Source organism: Macaca mulatta, chromosome 10, assembly GCF_049350105.2.
Source record: "Macaca mulatta isolate MMU2019108-1 chromosome 10, T2T-MMU8v2.0, whole genome shotgun sequence".
In the NCBI taxonomy this organism is placed as follows: domain Eukaryota; kingdom Metazoa; phylum Chordata; class Mammalia; order Primates; family Cercopithecidae; genus Macaca; species Macaca mulatta.
In genome coordinates this window covers 36,847,048-36,855,000 of record NC_133415.1, presented here as the reverse complement: position 1 = coordinate 36,855,000, position 7,953 = coordinate 36,847,048, and positions in this window count along the sequence as shown.

The window sequence follows — 7,953 nt, the reverse complement described above, 5'->3', positions numbered from 1 at the left end:
CCCCACCGCCACGCCCAGTCGCACGCGGCCAGAGCCCCCGGAGCCCGCTTCCCCCCAACACGCACCGCAAGGCCGACCCAAACCCTCCGGGCGCCCACCGGGCCGCCACCGACCTGGCCCCGAAGGCGCGCGCCGTGGGGGTACGCGGACACCGGGCCAACCAGCGTGGCCGGCGGCGGCGACGCCCCCAGAAGGCGGAGCCGGGTTCGGGCCCAGACGGGGCGGCCAACAGCATAAAAGCCGGTGAGCCGCTCGGGGAAGAGAGGATCGGCAGGCGGCGGACAGGGAAAAGGAGCACAAGGCAGGCAAGGAGCCAGGGGGCCACGGAGACGAGGGCACGGGGAACCCGCAGGGGGCTAACTCGGGCAAGCAACCCTCAGGCGCGGCCGGGCCACCAGGAAAACACGGCCACGGGATCCCACCGCCACAGACACGAGGGCGGTCCCGCAGCGCCCCGCCTGGGACGCCGAACGGCCCTTGGGCAGCCCACCGAGCAACCCCCTCACGAGCCCCGGGTCCCGCCACCGGCGGCCCCAAAGCAACCTCAGCCACAAGCCCAACACCAGGGGCCACATGTCGCCCGTCTCTCGTCCGTCCCGGACCCGGTCCCGCTCCGGGAGACCGGCGCGCCGCCCCGTGGGGACGGCTCGCTCCCCAAGGACCAGGCGGCCCCACACCCCGCGCCACGCGAACGCGGTCATCGGCAGCGGTCGCGGCTCGGCACGGGAGCGGGCGGAGAGCCGGCTCACAGCGGAGAGCGGCGTCGCGCGCCAGACGGAGTGCCACGCGCACCCGCCGCTCGCAGCAGCCTTCCCATCCGCTAGGACGTCGGGCCCGGCCCAGCGGGATCCTCCCCCAACTCGGAAGGGGGAGGCGCGGGCCACAGTAGACGACGAGCCGCGCGCTCGGCCCCCGCCGCGGGGTCCGGCGGAACCCTCACTGTCCCCCCACCTCATCCCATCGAGGCGGGGGCAGCGGAGGAGGAGGGTTCTCTGCAGGCGAGTCGCTACGGCAGCGCTACCACAACACAGAGAGAGGCGGCGAGCCGGGGGATCCGGTACCCCAAGGCACACCTCTCGGATCGCTAGAGAAGGCTTTCTCACCGAGGGTGGGTCACGCTCCCCACCCGCCAGTCGCCCCTCGTCGGGCCCGCAGAGGCGCTCAGGGACGCCTGGGGAAGGGAGGGGGCCTGCGGCGCGAGAAGAAACCTGCGGCAACCTGGAGCGTTTGCGGTCAGGGCAGGGGCCCGGCCGGCGCGCGTGCGCACAGCCCCCAAGGCCCCCCGCCGTCCACCCACCTCCTTTCTGTGAGGCAAGGCGCCTCCAGTTAACCCACACACGACCGATCGGAGGCAGAACGGCAGCCCCTCGGCGGCCGGCCGGCGCACGCGTGGCCGGCCCGAGCCCACCGCCACCGCTCACACGGCCCGCGCTCCCCCGCCAGAGGGGAGCACGGGACGTGCGCTCGCCAGACCAGGCGGCGCCCTTCCCCGCGTGGGAGGGGCGCGTCTCACTCAACCGCCTCGACCCGCACAGCCAACGAGCTCCCTCAGGACCCACGCGCGGACACCATGGCGGCGACCGGAGGAGGGGGCGCTGGGGGCGGGAGCGACACACCACCGCTCGGCCTCGGGCACCTGAGAGACAGCCCGGGGCGCTCCAGGAGCACCGCAAAGGCCCAGGCGGAGCCAGCGCTCGTGCAATACCCGAGAGGGCAGCACGGCGGGCCAGCGGGACAGCACCCCCACCGCCGCGGAGGGGGGCGGCCCACGAGGCGACGACCACAAGAGGCGAAAGCGAGGAGTGCCTGCTGCGTCAGAGGACCCCCGCTGACCCACGCCGGACGCCACGAGGCAGACGGCGGGGTCGGGACAGCGAGGTCGGGCCGGGTTCCGCACCCCAGTGCCTCCCAACGCACCGCCCGCAGGCGGGGATGGGAGACGGGGGAAACCCCGCGGGCGGGACGAGAAGAACGGGTCTCATTCACCACGAATGCCCGCCCCTCGCCCGTCGCGGCTCGGTCCCGGCCCGGGAGAGCGTGACATCACCACATCGATCAGGGAAAGCATCCCCGGAGCAGGGTCGGCCAGCCAGCCACAGCCTCCCCAGAGGCCAGCGAGCAGATCAGCCTGGCCATCCCCAGCTCCAGGACAGGGGCGGCAGACAACCCGGCAGAGACGAGGAATGCCTGACACGCACGGCACGGAGCCAGCGGGAGTGGGGTTGTCTCGGCCGCCCCAGGTGCCCGCAGCGGGGAGCGCACGGTGGCAGGGTAAGCCCGCGCCACCTTCCCCGCCGCCCCCAGGTGGGTCAGAGACCCGGACCCAAGGCGGCACCGGGAGCTGGGACGCTCGGATGCATGAGAGACCGGGCACACGGGCCCCAGCAGGCGGCTCAAGCACGAGCAGGGCCGGCTAGCCGGGTCACCGGGAGGCCGAAGACCCGCGACGCATCCAAGAGACCCAACCTCTCCAGCGACAGGTCGCCAGAGGACAGCGTGTCAGCAATAACCCGGTGGCCCAAAATGCCGGCTCGGAGTGAAACATATACCTCCCCAGGAGACAGGAGGTCGAGTCACCGACCACGCCGCCGGCCCAGGGAACCCGCGACACGGGCATCTGTCCCCAAAATCGCCACCATCGCAGCCAGACACGGAGCACCCAGGGCCCTCTGGTCGACCCCAGGACACACGCCGGAGCAGCGCCGGGCCAGGGACGTCCTCCCGGCCACCCGTGCCACGCAGGGGCCGGCCCGAGTCTCCAGAGCGAGACTCGGAAGCGTTTCCGGCCGTCCCCTCGTACGACCGGGACACACGAGGGACCGAAGGCCGGCCAGGTGTGACCTCTCGGGCCGCACGCGCGCTCAGGGAGCGCTCTCCGACTCCCCACGGGGACTTGCAAACAACAGGTCACGGCAGAGGGACCGCTCCCCGGCACCCGGGGGACGAGGCAGGACGGTCCCCGGCTCCCCACGGGGACTTGCAGAAAAAATTCGGCCGCTGCCTCAGACGGCCAGGATGCGCGCGGGCCCGCGACCGGGCCGGGAAGGGTGTCCCCAGCCTCCCACCCCAAGCCCGGTGGGTCCCCGCGGGTCGCGGGTCAGGCCTCGGGAGCCGCGGCGTGCTGGTCGACCAACCCCGGCAGCCCCACACCCGGCTCTGGCCCGAAAGCGCAGCGACAACCTCTCCCCACATAAGCCTGCACGCCTGAGCTCTGACTCACAAGTGACGCGCCAGAGCTCTGGCGCGACCGGGACAGCCCGGCTGACGACCGCGGTCTTTCCGGAGCTCTGCCTAGCTCACAGCGGGGACGGTCCCCTCCCTCGGCAGCTGCCACCGCAGCTCCGGAAGCCAAGGGAACGATATAAAAGCGGCCGCCAGATGGAGTCCGACAACCGTCGCGAACGTCACCAAGACAGATCCGGATGGCAGGCCGGCCCGCGGACCGCAAAACCGAAACCGTGAGTCGAGAGACGCTATCCCGAGGCCGAAAACGCAGCCCCTGTACCCCAACCCCACAGAAACGGTCCCCAAACCCTGTCTCTGCATGGACCGCGACACAGTCAGAAGACAACCCACGGCGTGTGGATGTTCGGAGAGGCATCTCGGTGGGAGAAACAACAAGCAAGGACTCGGTCGCGGGTCGTTGAGGACACAGGGAGACACAGAATGCGTAGGCTCTTCCTGAATCCAGACAGAGAAGGAGGGAGGGAGGGAGGGAGGGAGGGAGGGAGGGAGGGAGGAAAGGCAGGCAGGCAGGCAGGCAGGCAAACATAAAGAAGGAAACAGAGAAAGAAAGAAAGGAAGGAAAACCTAAAGGAGAGAAAGAAAGAAAAGAGAAGAAAAGAGAAGACAAATATTAATATAAGTATTTCCATTTGTATATAGGTATAACATATAAAACTACATTAAAATAGAAAAAAATTTATATGCATACACATGAATGAACAGATAAAAATGAATAAACAAAAAATAAGATAACATAACATAAGCAAATAGGCCAGGCGCGGTGGCTGACGCCTGTGATCCCAGCACTTTCAGAGGCTGGGGGAGAGAGAGAGAAAAAAAATGAAAGAAAGAAAGAAAGAAAGAAAGAAAGAAAGAAAGAAAGAAAGAAAGAAAGAAAGAAAGAGAGAGAGAGAGAGAGAGAGAGAAAGAAAGAAAGAAAGAAAGAAAGAAAGGAAGAAAGAAAGAAAGAGAGAGAGAAAGAAAGACAGAAAGAAAGAAAGAAGAAAGAGAGAGAGAGAGGGAGAAAGACAGCGAGAAAGAAAGACGAGAGAAGAAAGAAAAAAAAAGAAAGAGGAAAGACAGGAAGAAAGACAAAGCAAGAAAGCAAGAAAACAAGACAGCAAGAAAGCACGACAGAAAGAGAGAAAGAGACAGAAAGAAAAAGCAAGAAAGCAGCAGAGAGAGAGAGAGAGAGAGAGAGAGAGAGAGAGAGAGAGGCGCGAGGCGAGGCGAGGCGAGGCGAGGCGAATCTACCTGCTTTCACTACATGTGGGGAGAATCAGGAAAGCCCCCACTAACAACAAGGCCTGAAGTGGAGCTGCCATCTGTGAAATCCGAGCAGAAGAGTCCACACGGGTTAAAGACACGAAGAAAGACAGGGAAACAACTGCTCAAAGAGAAGAACAATCTGGCCCAGCCAGGGTCTGTCTCCTGAAGTTGTGTGGGCAACGAGGGAGTGGGACGGAGGGAGGGAGTGGGACGGAGGGAGGGAGGGCCTCCGAGGCTCGTGTCAAACAATAAATGATAATAAAATAAAAGGAAGTTAAAAAAAAAAATTGCGCATCATTCGTAGCATCACTGACGCCTCGAAAGGCGAGAGGCATGTGTTTATGTCACTGTGGGACTGTTTTCTTTTTTCTTTTCTCTTTTTCTTCCCTCTCTTCCCGGAAACTCACTTTTTAATTATTTCATTTTCCTTTTCTTTTTTTTTTTTTAATTTTTAATTTTACTTTCATTTTTACTTTTATTTTTAATTGCTTGAGAGGTTGTCTCCCTCTCTCGCCCAGGCTGGTGTACAGTGGCGCGATCTCGGCTCACTGCAACCTCCGCCTCCCAGGTTCAAGTGATTCTCCTGCCTCAGCTCGGCCTCCCGAGTAGCTGAGATTACAGAGGCGCACGACCATGCCCGGCTAATTTTTGGTATTTTGACTAGAGACGGACGGGGTTTCACCATACTGGCCCTGCTCGTCTGACCACCTCGTGATCCAGCGATCCACCACCCTCGGCGTCCCAAAGTGCTGGGATGACAGGCTTGAGCCACCGCGCCGGGCCTAGTTATTCCTTTTATTTTATTTCTAATTTTTAATTGTACGTATGCACGTATGCATGTATGTATGTATGTATGTATGTATGTATGTATGCATGCATGCATGTATCTATCCTTTTCTTTTTTTTTGAGACGGACAGAGAGAGACAGTGAGAAACAGAGAGAGAGAGAGAGAGACAGACAGACAGACAGAGAGAGAGAGAGAGAAACAGACGGGGGGGGAGAGAGAGAGAGAGAGAGAGAGAGAGAGAGAGAGAGACCAACAGACAGAAGGACAGGCAGAGAAAGAGAGTAAGACAGAAGACAGACACAGGGAGAGAGACAAGCGGGGGGGGGGGGAGAGAGAGAGAGAGAGAGAGAGAGAGAGAGAGCTCCCAGACATCACGAAGCCGTTTCAATGACATATTCTCTCTGGTCTTTGTCTGGGGATATTCAGTTTTTCAACGTAGGCCTCAAGGGCTCCCAGATGTCCCTTTCGAATCTCTACAAAGAGAGTGTCTCCAACCTGCCTAATCAAAACAAAGGTGTAACCCTTTAGGATGAGTCCACACATCGCAAAGCAGTTTCTCAAATACATTCTTTCTAATTTTCATCTGGGAATATTAGGTGATTCACCATAGGCCTAAAGGGACTCCCAAAAATCCATTCAGAGAGACTGCCCAAAAAAAGTGTTTCTAACCTGATGAATCCAAAGAATGGTGTATCGCTAAGAGATCAATCTACGCATCACAAATCAATGTGACAGATAGCCTCTCTCTGGTTTTAATCTGTGGATAGTCTGCTTTCCAACGTAGGCCTCAATGGGTTTCCAAATGTCCCCTCACAGATTCTACGGAAAGCGTGTTTCCAACCTCCTGGTTCAAAAGAATTATCCGTTCGAGGTGAATCCACACGTCAAAAAGCAGTTTCACCAGCAGCAGTTTTTCTCCTTTTCCTCTGGGGATGTTCACTTTCACCAGGAGCCACAAAGGGCTCCCAAATGTCCCTTCGAAGATTCTGCAAAGAACTGCTTCCAATCGGCCGCGTGCAGCGGCTCACGCCTGTCATCCCAGCATTTTGGGAGGCAGAGGCGGGTGGATCACCTGAGGTCAGGAGTTCGAGACCAGCCTGGCCAAAACGGTGAAACCCCATCTCTACCAAGAACACAAAAAATTTGCCGGGCTTGGTAGCGGGTGCCTGTGATCCCAACTACTTGGGAGGCTGAGGCAGGAGAATCCCTTCAACTGGAAGGCAGAGGTTGCAGTGAGCCGAGATGGTGTCACTGCACTCCAGCCTGGGGGACAGAGTGAGAGTCTGTCTTAAAAAAAATAAAAACATTAAGAAAAAAATACTACTACTACAACAACAACAACAACAACAACAACAACAACAACAACAACAAAATGCTTCCAATCTGCTGAATCAACAGAAAGGTTTAACTCAGTAAGAGGAATCTACACATCGCTAAAAAGCAGTTTTACAGATAGCTTCTTGTTAGTTTTTATCTACAGTTTCCTGGTTTTCACCCTAGGCCTCGAATAGCTCCCAAATGTCCTTTTGCAGATTCTACAAAAGGGCCGCTTCCAACCTGGTATATCAAAAGAAAGGTTTCACTCTGTGAGATGAATCCACACACGACAAAGCAGTTTCAGAGACAGCTTCTTTCTAGTTTTTATTTGGGGATATTCGGTTTTTCACACTAGGCCTCAGTGGGCTCCCAAAGGTATACTCGCGGATTCTACAGAAAGAGTGCTTCAAACCTCCTCAATCAAAAATTAGTTGTAATTCGGTGCCATGAATCCACACATCACAAAGCGGTATCATAGAGAGCTTCTTTCTATTTCTCTGGTGGGGATACTCGGTTTTTCACAACAGGCCCCAGTGGGCTCCCAAATGTCCATTCTGCTTCCAAACTGCTGAATCCAAAGGCAGTTTTAACTCGGTATGATGAATCCACACGTCACAAAGCTGTTTCATGAAGACCTTCTCTCTCGTTTTTATCTGAAAACATAAGATTTTTTCACCATACGACACAAGGGTCTCCGAAATGTACACAGACAGATTCAACAAAAAAACCCTTCCAACCTGCTGAGTAAAAAGAAAGGTTTAACTCTGCGAGACGAATACACACACGACAAAGCAGCTTCACAGAGAATGGTGTTTTTTGTTTGTTTGTTTGCTTGCTTGCTTGCTTGCTTGCTTGCTTTTTGGTTTGTTTTCTTGGTTTTTTTTTTTTTTTTTTTTTTTTTTTTGGAGACGCACTTTCGCTCTTGTTGCTCAGACTGGAGCGCAATGGCGCCATCTCGCCTCACTGCGACCTCCGCCTCCCAGGTTCAAGCAATTCTCCTGCCTCCGTTTCCCTTCCCGAGTAGCTGGGATTACAGGCATGTGCCACCACGCCCGGCTAATTTTGTATTTTCAGTAGAGACGGGGTTTCTCCATGTGGGTCAGTCTGGTCTCGAACTGCCGACCTCAGGTGATCTGCCAGCCTCGGCCTCCCAAAGTGCTGGGATGACAGGCGTGAGCCACCGCGCCCGTACAATTGTATTGTATCGTATTGTATTGTATTTACATTGATTGATTGATTGATTGATGCTGCCTGATCAAAGGTCACTCAGGCCCAGTCGTCAAAGTGGCGATTTCCTAGGCAACAAGGAAGGGGGGAGCTTGGAGGTGGGGGCGGGGGCGGTGGAGAAGACACA